Source organism: Bubalus bubalis, chromosome 8, assembly GCF_019923935.1.
Source record: "Bubalus bubalis isolate 160015118507 breed Murrah chromosome 8, NDDB_SH_1, whole genome shotgun sequence".
Taxonomy (NCBI): Eukaryota; Metazoa; Chordata; class Mammalia; order Artiodactyla; family Bovidae; genus Bubalus; species Bubalus bubalis.
In genome coordinates, this window is record NC_059164.1 from 45,716,172 (window position 1) to 45,729,798 (window position 13,627).

General features: G+C 43.1%; 1 long non-coding RNA gene across 1 annotated transcript in view; it reads left to right on the forward strand.

Moving 5' to 3' along the window:
• Positions 1-13,079, forward strand: part of LHFPL3 — a 658,997-nt gene extending 645,918 nt beyond the window's left edge. The window contains exon 4 of the long non-coding RNA XR_006553063.2: positions 12,698-13,079. This is a non-coding gene — a long non-coding RNA (LHFPL tetraspan subfamily member 3). The remainder of the gene's footprint in view (positions 1-12,697) is intronic.
• The last annotated feature ends 548 nt before the right edge of the window (positions 13,080-13,627 follow it).

Consider the following 13,627-nt stretch of genomic DNA (forward strand, 5'->3'; position numbering starts at 1 on the left):
GCCACATTTTATAATTCTCAGACTCTGAGAATGGAAAATCATACCACAGGCCTCAGAGACAGGCGATTGAGAGCTGGCTAGTGAGTGTTTCCTTTGTTTTGAATAGCTAGCTGTTCTCACCATTTCAAAGCACTGACTCCGGTTCTCGGCACTTCCTTCTTGGAATCTGCCAAATGCACCGCATTGTGGGGCAGCATGCTCTGGATCTTTGGTCCTGGGGTCCAGCTCTGATACTGTACACATTTGATTTTACACCCTCTGTGTCCTCCTCTTATTCAGTCAGGACATAGACATAAAATGCCTATTTCATATTTACTGAATTCTCCTTGGGAAGAGAATTACAAGAGGTAAGAGAACTAATTTCCCAAGAAACACATCTTAAAGGGTACAGCTGGACTCCAGGAAATTTGCCACCTGGCCCGCCGGACAGAACTGTTCAGCAGGCTCTTCATGTGATCACAAGTACCTTGTCTACTAAACACCCCTTGAGCTTTCTTTTGACTGTAAGTCAGATTTACACGGAATCCAGGATTTCTGCCTGCTTAGTGCTGCTTGAAATTCAGAATCTGACTTTCTTACTGCTTAGATGCTTATTTGCCTATTGTACTGAAATGAGCAATGTGACTGGTATCTCTGGGAAGTGAGGGCTTGGTCTAATCATCATGACAAGATCTAAGCTAATTTTATGTTTGTAAAAATTGGTCATAACCGCATACTGTATGATTCCATTTAATGAAATGTCCAGAAGAGGTAAATCCATAAGGTACAAAAAGTAGATTAGTGGCTGCCTGGGATCTGGGAAGTTTGAGGGGGAAAGAAGCAATCAGAGTGGCTGTTTATGGGTATGGGGTTTGTTTGGGGGATGATGAAATGTTCCAAATTCTTCATGGTGATGGTTGCACAACTCTGTGATTATACTAAAAACCATTGAGTCATACATTTTAAATGGGTGAATGGTATGAAATGTGAATTGTATCTCAATAAAACAGGAAATATACAGGCAGCATCAGGGAGGGTGTGTACACAAAGTGTTCCAGTGGAGGAGACAAGTCACCATCTGTCCCTGTAGGAGTAGTCTGGTCTCTGACTCTGTTTACTCTGACTGTATATACACTTTCTATTTGGGGCCTTTTTATAACCTTATTACAGTCAGTGAGCAACAGTTAAGAACCACAGTGAGGCCTTGGTTACAGCTTTTCTTTGTTTCCCATCAGCAGTAAACATGACTAATGTCCCCATAGCTAACTCAACAACATACATGGAATCAGGAAGTTTTGTGCTCACACCATGGGCTGCTGGGGCTGACCAGCTGGAGATGTATCTCCTTAGAGACAGTGGTTGGCTAAACTTGGGCTCCAGAGCCAGGATGTTGGTGAAGGGTGGGAAATACCTGGGGGTGAAGGCTGCTGTGGAAGGAAACCCGAGAGCAGTTAGAGTTCTCTTTCTTGGTCTGGACATAGAGGCTGGGAATTCATGAGGAGAGTAGATTTTGAGCTCAGTGTCCCTCTAACTCTCTTCTAGTCCAGCACGCCTTCTTCTACCTCAAACCCCCCGTCACTGACCTCCAAGGGAAACAATACCAGGTCAGGGACACAGGAAGCTGTGTGGGGGGTACCTACGATGAAGTGACTGCACCAGAGAAAGGGTGCAGCTGGAACAGAGTATGAGACAGCTCCCTCCTGTCACTTAGTAAAAAGGGTTTGTGATGGTTAATTTTATGAGTCAACTTGGCTGGGACACAGTGCCCAGATATTTGGTCCAATATTATTCTGTATATTTCTGCGAGGATGTTTTTGGATGAGGTGTACATTAAATCAGTAGATTTTAGATAAAGCAGATTGTCCTCCATGACGTAGGTGGACCTCATCTGATCAGTCAAAAGCTTAAATAGCACAAAAGGCTGACCTTCCCAAAGCAAGAGCGCATTCTGCCAGCAGGCTGCCTTACCCCTGCATCTGTAGCATCAGCTATCCCTGGCTTGCTAGCAGAACCTGTGGATATAAACCACAACTGTTTCCTGAGTCTCCAGCCTGCTGCTGGCCTCTGCCATCAGATTTTGGACATCCAGGCTTCCACAATGGCATGCACCAATTCTTTAAAATAAATCTCCTTCACTATATATACAGATCCTCTTAGTTGCATTTCTCTGAACACCCTGACTGATGCAGGCCCATAGTACTCTCTCTTTAGGCGTGACACTTGAAGCAGAACAGAAGTACCACTTTGATCTCACGAACAGGAGATTAGCAGATGGCAGACCAGGGACAGGAGCTTCCTGAGTGGGAGCTGAGGCCTCAGTGCAGTGGCTCAGTGAGCACCGCTGGTGAGAGAGCCACCTGAGAAACGCTCATGTTGCCTCCACCTAGAGAAGCGTGCTAGAACACCAACCTTCTGAGCTGTACCCGTGGCTGGTCTTACCCCTGGAAAAACTACAGTGGGTTCAACTGAAATACTAAAGCATCTCCTGCCTGCCAAGCTGGAATCTTCATGTTGAAAGCTTCTTATAGGGAGAGTCAGTCCAGGTTGACTCTACAGGCTTGGAATGGGTCATTTTGAATTTCTGTTTATTTTCGACAAAGCTAATCAAATGCTCATTAGGCACGGGCAGCAACAGAAATCTCCACGTTCAGCTTCTTGAGCCGCCCTCAGACAGTGGAGGCTCCCCTAGCAAATAACAAACAGCAACTCTGTGGAGTCCTCGTGCGCTGGGACAATGCTTGGCAATCAGCAGGGGCTCATATCCTGAAATAAATAAATGACATCCATTTAGTCACGCTTGCTGCAGACTATGAACTTCTTTGAAACATACAGACACATGGACACTCTGAAAGGAGTCACGCTGGTAAAAAAGATGGCAGGAGAAAGGGGCTTGGTATTTAGGAGAAAAGAAAGGGAGCTGCACATGGGCAGTTACACAAAGGAAGGTGTGGAGGAGGAAACAAGGAAGCAGGAGCAAGGCAAAGGCCATGGCCAGCTGAAACAGGAAAGTCAGCCAGAACACACACTGCTTAGTCTTTGAAGACGTTTCCTTCAAGTCCCACCCTGCTGCGAAGCCTAAGAAAGCCGGGATGGTGAAGATTTTTGCCTGGGAGCCTCTCAGACACATGCTGTCCTGTTGCTCCTTTGGCACACTGCGTGGTTTTCTGGAATCATAAACATTTCTGTACAAATGTCCTGATTCTCCACTTAAAATAAAGGCAGGCCCCCTCGGCCCTCGTTTTTGGAGTAGTATACTCTTAGTACAAGAAATATGAACCAAACTAGGATTTAAGCACAAAACGAATTAGGAAAGTTGGTACTTATAAAATAGTTTGCAGTACTGAAGGAACAGGCTTCTGGGCTGGTGCCTTCTGCAGTGACTCCCTGAAAACCCAGAGAACTTACTCCCACCCAGAAAGCACCCCAGGAGCTATAATCTCTGCCCAACTTAGGAGGGTGGGGGACCGGGCACTGTCCCTGCAGCTACTGAGTTCATGAACACATTACAGTTGCTATACTTGAGAAATGTGGAAGTTAGATCAGGAACCCCCTGCTGCTAGCGACATGAAGCTTGACCAAGCAAGTGCAGAGAATGTTTTAAAAACATTAAAAAAAAAAAAAGAATCCCACCATTAGTAACAATAATGGGGACCACTTTTCTATGCTTTCTGTATTTGGAAGAGTGGTGCTTAAGTGGTTGAAAAACCTGACTCTTGGATGGTGCAAAGTAATTTTTTCTTTACCCTTGGAATCTTTCATCTGTCTCCACCAAGTATATCTTGGAGGACAAAAGGGAGCAAGCCCTTCTCTCTTCTCTTCCTCTCCCTCCTGAACCCTTGAGTCACCCGTCAGCTCTCTGCCCCCTCAAGGTCTTGCTTCTCCCCTCCCTCCGTTCCTGGCTGGCAGGATGTGGCCCTATCCAAGCTTCTCCCAAGTGGAAGGGCTTAACCTACTACTTCTGGACACTTCTGGACACTGAGCCATGCACATCTGATACCTCATTTAACCCTCACAACAATCCTGCAGAACGGTGTGTTATTCTCATTTCACCAATGAGATGGACGGTCAGAGAGGTCACGCTGCTAGGAGTTGGTGGATCCAGGATTTGAGCCCAGCTTTGTCTGGCTCCTGATCCTGGGCCCTTCCAACATCATTAGATCTTGTGTCATTTTGCATCCCCTGCCCATAGGACAGAGGCCTTCCAAAAGAGCCCCATGGTCACTCCAGGTGCATGCACTGAAGGGACCCCATGGAAGGTGCCGGTCTCCAGGCCAAAGCTTTCTGGGACCCATCACTCATAGTAGGGGCTGTTGGACCTCTGTTTCCACCCTGGGGACTCCTTCCCTGGACACATCTTCATTTCTGGCACATTCTTTTTGAAAATGAACTTGGTGGGAACTTATGGTTTCACTCTCCAAAAGTCCACAAAATTCCAAGCAAACCCCAAATCTTGTAGGTTGCAAGGAGTAAGTATGTTATTTTTGGCAGAAATAATTGTACTTTGGCAGTAAACTTCTAAAAACATAATAAAAGTACTTTTTAACATCCTGTTTTTTCTTCCTTTTGTTGATTTTTGAGCATTTCTTCCCAAGCAAAGAGTTATGCAACAAGATTTCCAAATTGCCAAACTTTTGTTTTATTGGTAGTTTTATTGGTTCCTTTTCTATGTTTCCTTGCATCTTATCTGCTTTGAACTTTAACCTAGCAATTGAAGTGACCATAAAGCATGCAGAGAATGGCCTAGAGACTACATGGGGCTGGATAAGTTTCCTGGAGCAAAGTGAAAGCTCTGAAAAGCTAATTGCGGACGGTAAAGGTCATCCTTGATCCCCTGGCCATTACCAGGCAAGCCTTGAGCCTAGGAATATGGATGTCTATGATAAATGGTCCTTGTTCTTCCTGCATCAAAAATTTCAGATGCCTGTGTTTTCGAGGGGGTTTCAGAAACATCCATTCCCCATTTCCCATGAACGCCAATCTGGTGCAGGTGTTAGGAGTATGGTTAGGAAATAGACATCTTCATCCAGATCCTGGCTCTGCCACTTCCTGGCTATGTGATCTTGTGCAAGTTACTTGATCTCTCTGTGGCTCAATCTCTTTACAGTTAAATGACAATGATAAAGCGTCTATTTCATAGGGTTGTTATGGGAGTTGAAAAAGGTAATACTACATATAAAATGTCCTGGCCCTGCCATTAACTAGTTGTTGATTTGGGACATCTCACTTCAGTTCTCTGAGGCTCAGCTCTGAATAGTAAAAGTAAAGGCCTGGGCTCAAACCCTAAGATTTGGAGCTTCCTAGATCCTGGGGAAACCTACACAGGCCCCAGAGAGTAGATGGATAACCACACTTAGGTGTAAAGCTCAGTCATTGTGAACAAGCCATGTCAGCTGGTGGTGAAGCCAGCTTACATAACAGAAACATAAACGAGAGGGGCAAAGACATCAGTTTTCTAATGGATGGTATCCAAGGCCTACTGCGAGGCATAGCTGAGATGCTGCACAGCCCAGAGGGGTGCCTCCCTTCAACAAACATTCAGCGTGTGGGGATGATGTAATGACAAAGTGAATGTTGAGAACCATTGACCTGCGGGTAAGAGTATTTATCTGGTGTGATATGCTGATTTAGGATAAGAAATAGATATCTGATCTTTGTCCCTGTTCCTGGCATAATGCTCCAGAGCCCCTTCGAATTTCTTAAATGATGAGAGTGATAAAGGTGGCTTTTTCAAAGAGATGATTTTTGGACCCCACCTGACGATGGGGGCTTCCTACCAGGAGAACCAACAACGTGATTAGAGAGAACTTTCAGTCACATGCCCTTGACCTAAGGGGAGGGGAGAAGGGCTGGATACTGAACTCAGTCACCAGTGATCAGTGATTTAATCAATCATGCTTAAGTAATGAAGCCTCCAGAAAAAGCTAAGTGGATGATAGAGGATGAGATGATTGGATGGCATCACCGACTCTCAATGGACATGAGTTTGAGCAAACTCTGGGAGATAATAAAGGACAGGGAAGCCTGGCGTGCTGCAGTCCACGGGGTTGCAAAGAGTCTGACGTGACTTAGTGACTGAACAAGGAAAAGCTAAGAAGACGGGCTTAGGGGAGTTTCCGGGCTGGAGAACAGGTGGAGACTTGAGGAGAGTGGCGTGCTCTCTGTGTCCTTTCCCCCTGCCTGGCCCAATGCAGCTCTTTCATCTGGCAGTTCCTGAGTTACAGAGTAAACTATTAATCTGGAAAGTAAAATGTTTCTGTGTTTCATGAGCCACTGTAGTAAATTAATGGATCCCAAGGAAGAAGTTGGTGGAACCTCCAATCTATGAGCAGAAGCACAGGTTGACAACTGTTCTTGTGATTGTGTCTGAAGTGGGGTGGGGCATGAATTTTCATAGGACTGAGCCCTTAGCCTGTGGGGTTTGATGCTCTCCAGATAGATAGTGTCGGAGTTGAGTTGAACTATAGGACACCCAGTTGGTGCCTTAAATTTGCTTGGTGTGTGGCAAAACCCACATGTTGGAATTGGGAGCAGAAATATACCTGGCATCAGAAAGATCTAGGTTCACATTCCAGCTGTGCTATTTATTCTTTGGGTGACCCTGAGCAAGTCACTTAACCTCTCCTAGTGTTGGTTTCTCCAAGTGCTATAGTCATTATTAGATAAATAAGTATATTAAACACCTATGACAGTTTCTGAGAGAAACTTTGTTTTTTTTTAACTGTTTGGCTCTGCTGGATCTTTGTTGCTGTGCATGGGCTTTCTCTAGTTGTATTGAGTGAGGGCTACTCTCGAGTTGTGGTACGCAGATTTCTTGCACAGTGGCTTTTCTTGTTTTGGAGCACAAGGTCTGGGGCACATGGGCTTCAGCAGTTGCAGCTCACGGGCTTAGTTGCTCTGTGGCATGTGGGATCTTAGTTCCCAGACTAGCAATCCCTTATCCCCTGCATTGGCCAGCAGATTTTCTTTAACCACTGGGTCACCAGGGAAGTCCTGAGACTAATCTTTTTACTAATAACTATCACTGATTACTGTTACCATCACCTACATTTTAGCATCATCAGCAGGTAGGAGGAGGGAGGCAAACGGCAAACTTTGTCAGTTAGACTGGCTCTGGAAAAGGTACTCAGGTGGGCTCAGTAGATAAGGCAAGCTAAAATTTGGAGGGTTTGTCATTGTTGTTAATTAATTTGGCTGTGTGAGGTCTTAGTTGTGGCAGGCAGGATCTTTTAGTTGTGGTGTGTAGGATCTAGTTCTCTGATCAGAGGTAGAACCCTGGGAGTGATTGCATCAGGAACATAGAGTCTTAGACACTGGATCACCAGGGAAGTCCCCATACTAGGATTTGGTCCAGGCAGCCATCAGTATCTTCAGGGGAAATGACTGTATCTGGTTCTTGAGCAACTGACTCATTCCCTGCAGAGTCCCAGCCCATGTGGACTGTGGGAGGGTGGATAGGAAGGCATATAGCTGGCAAAGAGCAATACGGAGTAACCTCTAAGGGGCAGGTCTTCAGTCCTAATGAAGAGAATTGAGGAACCAGGGCAGCATAACCAACTAGGTCACTGCAGGGTGAACATCCAGCAGAGGAAGGAAGGGGAGGAAAAGCTATGATCTGGGTGAGCACCCAGGCGCTCAGAGTTCTGCCTCACTGATCATGGCCACCAGTGACTCTGGCACTCAGCACAGCTCCTAGCAATGTGATCACCTGGTGCCCAGGGAGGTGAGTGGTCAGTATATGGCACACTGAGGGAGATAGGAGTAAGGAGAACATTCCTCAACAGTGACAAGGGCCCAAACCTGGAAGAAAACGACTTTTCTTATCTGCCTAGGATGCACATGTAGTTTTTTTCTTAGAAAAGAGAGCTCCTGGGTCTATCCCAGCTGTCTACTCAGTTTTTTTTAACAACTGCTGAAGCAAAATGAAATGGACAGGCTGGAGGGTAAGAATAAATAAAATTACTTGACCTGAAGATTTGGTGGAATTTCCCCAAATAGTTTACCAAATATGAAATGTTTTAGGCTCAGACTGGGATTTTTTTTTTGTTTCTTTTTAATTTAGAAGCTTGAATACTTGAGCCTGTTATAAACTGTGTTACCAGAAGTCTGGAAGTTTATACTTCAAGTTCCCTGTTACTCACTTGTTTGTAATCATGCACTCACTACTCATGAGGGGAAAAAAATAAATCTGGGATAGATTCAGGTTTTCTAAAGCCCTTCATTTTTTTTTTTTTAAAACCTGCTCCTAAGATTTTCATTTACTTTAATGTCTGTTTATAGTACAGTTGCAAATACCTTTTGCTCCTCTACAGATCACCGCATGATTTTGGCCTCAGCTTTGTTTGAACTTACTGGGATTTCTTGTTTATGCTGCCTGTGAGCCAAGTGTCTATATAAGGCCCACTCAACTCCAGCTGTGTTGTTGGATTTCATCTACACTTCAACTTTGAAACAAGTTTCCTAAATGAATTAGTTTTGTCTCCTTGCTAATGAAATTATCACCAGCAGCAACACCAACACCATTTACTTTTATTTATTCATTTTTCTAAGAGGAAATGCTTCAGTCTCTGGTTTGAAAAAGGAGAAAAGTTGGCTTATATTTTTATATATTGAAATCTTTTCAGTGAAGATTCTAGACTTGACTTTTTTTTCTTTTAGCTGAGTTCATGATCATCATCTAATTTAATAACACTAATTTATTATACTTCTTATAACTGTATCTGGAATATCTTCCAACTCCCTCTGGAAGAAAAATTTCAACTTAGGTATAGGATCTGAGAAGACAGTTTGGAGACAAATGAGTCAAGATTATTTTTTGTGGATTTCATCAAACCCGATTTTAAAAATATGGTGCTATTAAGCTGTTTTTTAGATCAATAATTATGTGGGCCTAAAGTTTTACATAAATAAGTAAGCAGAATTTATATTTTCATTTAGCAGTGCATAGGTTTTTATTACCTATTAATGGAGTACAAAGTGCTCTTGGTAGTTATTTTGGTTTCAAGTTAGCTTCATATCTTCATGATCTTTATTAGATTTAACTGGCCTAAAACCAGCTAGAAAAAAAATCCATTAGAGCTCTAATTGATTGATTTCACATTCACCGAATCAGAAGCTTTTATAAAGATCTAGTCTATCAGTCAATGTCTTGGTCTCAGCATTTTCATAGTTGTAACTTTAGACCTTGTCATTGTAAAGAGATCCTCTTTTGGTACTGTTAGAAATAATTTTGGTTTGGAAGTGAATATTGGTAGATTTATTCTTAGTTACTGAGTTTCATTTGCAAACGATTTAAAAAGTGAATGAGAATTTTTTAATGTAGGTGTTTTCCTCAAGTCGTCATAAAAACATGTTTAAAATAGCATTTCCAGCTCAACAATGAGAGTCGTCCCAGATCGGGGATAATCACCGTTTATATTCTGTGCTCCTGAGGTCTACTTAAAAAACAGCATGATACACATATTGTAAAGGACAGAATCCTAAATAGTGTGTTAGTGTGTGTACTTGCATGTATATATAGCGGTCAGGAAGTAGTTTGGGGGCACAAGAAATCTGAGAAACTCTAAAGATATGGAATTATAGTAAACATGCCAGAGAGGGAAAGGGAGAAAAAGGTGAACTAAGAAAATCCTGATAGTATTATTTCATCCTGTTCAGTGTTTGTAGAATGCTAAAAAAGGTTTCTATTACATTCAACTAAGAAGGATCAATTAAAGAGTGGAGAAGTGTTAGTTGAATAGTCAAATGCTAGGCCGGGAAAAGTAATGTCGCCAGAAATTACTCCTGCAAGTTTCAGAAGGTTGCAAAGCAATAAGCCTTTGTTAATCCCATACTGGTTTATTCAAATAGTGTGTAATTCAAAGCAATTGCTGCTCCCCAGGCAGGAATTACAATTGCTACATTGGAAGGGAGAATAATGTGTCATTCCAAGGGGAAATCAGGCCTGGAAAAGACCTCTTGGTTGAAGAACCTCATGTGTCCCAAAACAGCTTCAAAGCAGGCCAAGTAAAACAGACCGACTGCGAACCGCCCTGTGAAGTCAGCTGGCCTCAAACTGAGCTGTATTTCCCTTGCTTCTCTGCTTCTTTCCTTTTTGGTGGATGGCAAGATGTCCCCAGAGCAAGGAGCAAGAGTGGAGGGGAGGCAGAGAAATTCTAGTACTGGATAAGCTATTACATAGAAAGTGACTCCTTGTCTCCCAGCAGGGACATACAAAATCATTTAAGAGAACTCCATCATCCATGTATGGGCTTTATGTATATTTAATTGCTCCCCTGGCATAAAAACATTGGACAAGAGTCAGACATGAGTCAACTTGCAAGAGGAGGCTTGAATCATATTTTGAACAATTTTGGTCAACAATCCTTCAGAGAACAATCTTCCAGTTTTATGGTGTCATGTTTGTGGAATTAAATGTGAACAGCTTAAAATTCCATGACTTTTAAAAAGTCAGCTTTGATTCCAGTGATTGATCTGTCCATGCTTCAGGGACACCAAGCTAAGTCAGCCCCCCAACAACCTTTGGTGAGGCTATGCTAAGCGACCGGTTCTTGTGAACTGGCTAATTAGGCAAATTAATAGGCAATACCAGCAAAACCCTCATGAAGAACACTCCTTAAATGGGGTGGTCCATCTGTGACCTGAAACTGCTTGTTAGGCACTCAGGAAATCCACAAGGAAGACCCAGAGATGGTACATCTCAGTGGATTCGGATTCAAACAGTTCTTCCATGGTCTGGGATTCTGAACTGTCGCTACGTGTTCCAGCACGCGCTCAGCTTCCAGTGCTACTAGGGCAGAGGCACTGAACGCTTGCCAAATATCCGCATGCTTCCGCATCAGTCACAGCCCCTCCGTAGTGTACCCTGTCCAACCACTGGGACAGAAGTAAATGGTGTCACTTCCAGGCTGTGCACAGGAGAGCACACACGTGTGCCTTCTCCAAGCATCCTCTTCCTCTACTGCCAGGATGGTGAAAGCCCAAGACTCCAAATGTCAGAGCTTGTATCAGCCAGGGCTGTTGAGCAGGATTCCCTAGTGTGTACCTCCCGCTCTCCTCCTAGCCTGCATCAGTCACATAAGGAAAGCAAGAATAAACTTTAATTGTGTTGAGCCAGGATTCTGGGCTTAGCTGGTTACTACAGCATAGTCTAAGCTAATACAGCTGCTTTTCTAGATCTTTTTGTAAAAAAAAAAAAAAAAAAACGAAAACAAAAAAACAAAAATCCATCTGGAGAAGGGATGAGCAATCTGAGTGGTGCCATGCTTGAACCAACCTAGGAGGCTCTGCCAGGTTGCCTTTGTATCATGTGCTCCCAAAGTTATTCCACTCTGTGACTTGTGGCTGTTCCTGCAGGGTGTGTTGCAGGAGGAAGTGAGGAAGAGCCTGGTCAGTTGAGGGGATGATATGGGTCAGTTCCCTTCTGATGGTTTCTCTTCTGATTCACCAACCCCCTCTTGGGATTTTAGGCTTGCTAAACATATGGTACAAATCAGTGAAATTATTCATTGTGGTTTTCATTTGAGTGAGCTAGTTTCCGCTCCTAAGAAGGGTCTTAACAAAACAGGAAGTTTTTCTTGGATCTAGAAATGGAACTCTGCCTTCTGACATGAGTTTTTACCAACTTCTGCAAATCTCAATTTTCCTACTTCCCTGTTAAGAGGGTGGGGCAAATGGAAGAGAAGAGATGTAACCAGAAAATGCTGATTTGTCAGTAGTTAAGAGTTAGGGCTGACTGGGTTTGGGGAGCAGGGGGTGGGGTGGGGGTGTGGCTGGGAGAATGGCAGCCTGTCCAAAGATCACCTCCTCCCAAATGACCATTTAATCTCCTACCTCTTCAATCACTTCGGCCTTGACAAAGAAGGATGAAGAGAGAAGTGAAGGACCAAGGAACATTATGATAGTTGGTGGTCACCCCTTGATAATAACCTTTGACTTGTGTGACCCAGTGGACATTCCTCGAAACATTCTGATATGCCTCACCCACTAGATTCTGCTACATGGAGGCAGAGAACACATTTTAGTACCCACCACATGGAGGGTACCCAAGAGTGCTTGCAGGAATACAGGAAGGAATACTTGATTCTCATAACTATTTTTACAGTGAGATAATCACTACAGTGATTTGAATGAGAAAATCAAACATAATTTCTATTTTATGTATGGAAAAATGGAAACATTAAGAATATGTTACTTGCTCAGTCATGCAGGGTCAATTAAAAAGTGGAACTACAATCCAAGTCTCCCAATTTCTGTTTTAATTGTAACCAGTTAAAAGTCCTCTCCCCACCCCATATAACGATACAGACCATTTATCATCACTGCCATCATGTAATGTAAATTACCATCCAGAGATTCTATGTAATTTATGTCTACATTTGTATTAGATAAGACTGTCAGGAAAGACATCAAGATCCTAGTATCATTATCAATAGGGCATAGTCTTACAATGCCAGTTCTTAAGTCCTTACTCTTTTACTTTTTGTCCCAAGAACAAACATATACCTATGCTATCTAAAAAACAACAGAGAAGGTAATACTGCCTCTAGTTTTCAGTGTTTTCTGTGTATAGGGAATTTAGTTGGCTTCTAGTTCAACATTTTGAATTATTAATCAAGTAGATTTGGAGTGGGAAACCACAGGAAGGGAATCATGGCAGAAAATGTTACTTGCCCTACTGTCTGAACTTGTTTTTTATGTGAACTTGTATTTTTTTATTTAGGTCTTACATTCGGCACGCGGGACCTTTAGCTGCAGCATGTGAGATCTAGTGCCCTGACCCAAGAATTGAACCCAGGCCCCTTACATTGGAAGCACCAAGTCTTAGCCACTGGACCACCAGAGAAGTCCCTCAACTTTTCTCTGTTGGTTGTTGAACCTATATCCTAAGGAATACAGATCTAAACATTTAGTAGAACAGTGCTCAGGCTTCCTGATCCTGAAGACAAATGTACTTTGGGAAGAACATACAATTGAGTTTGTCAAGCTTTCTTTTGTTTATGGTCACAAGGACCCTTTTCTACCCTGGTGATCAAGAGTGGGTCCTTAGTCCAGAACATGGTAGTTACATCATAAGTATGATTAAATACAGATGCAGAAATTTATCTGGTATTTTCAGCAGATCATATATACTTGGGTTCTCTCACTTTCCAGTTCTCTCTACCTGATACTAACCAACTCATCCCTGCCTTTATTCCATCCTTCCACCACCACCACCCACTTCTGCCACCCCAGTTCAGAACTTGTGCATATGGTGCCAGGATTTTGTTTAGGACAACTGCTCAAATGAGCCTTCTTGCCATCTGTCACTTAATATACATTCAAATTGGAAATTTGGAATTTCCAATTCAAATTGGAAATATTGGCAATTAATCAGGATAAATTGACAAAGGATAAACCATGGAGCAGCAACTTAAAAGAAATTGAGCTTTTTTGATTTCTCTTATGGGGACACAAAATATGCTTATCTTCCAAGCTGAGTTACTCACTGGCCAGATTCCAGCCAGAGACTCTAGTCTGTGACCTTCCTGGGTCATCTCTGGAAGCCCTTTTATACTCTGTAGCCAGAATCTCAGAGAGAGGTTGCTCAAGTCCCCCAATCCAAGTTAACTAGCAGCTCTGGTCTGTTCTTGGACATTTGTAACTTATCCAG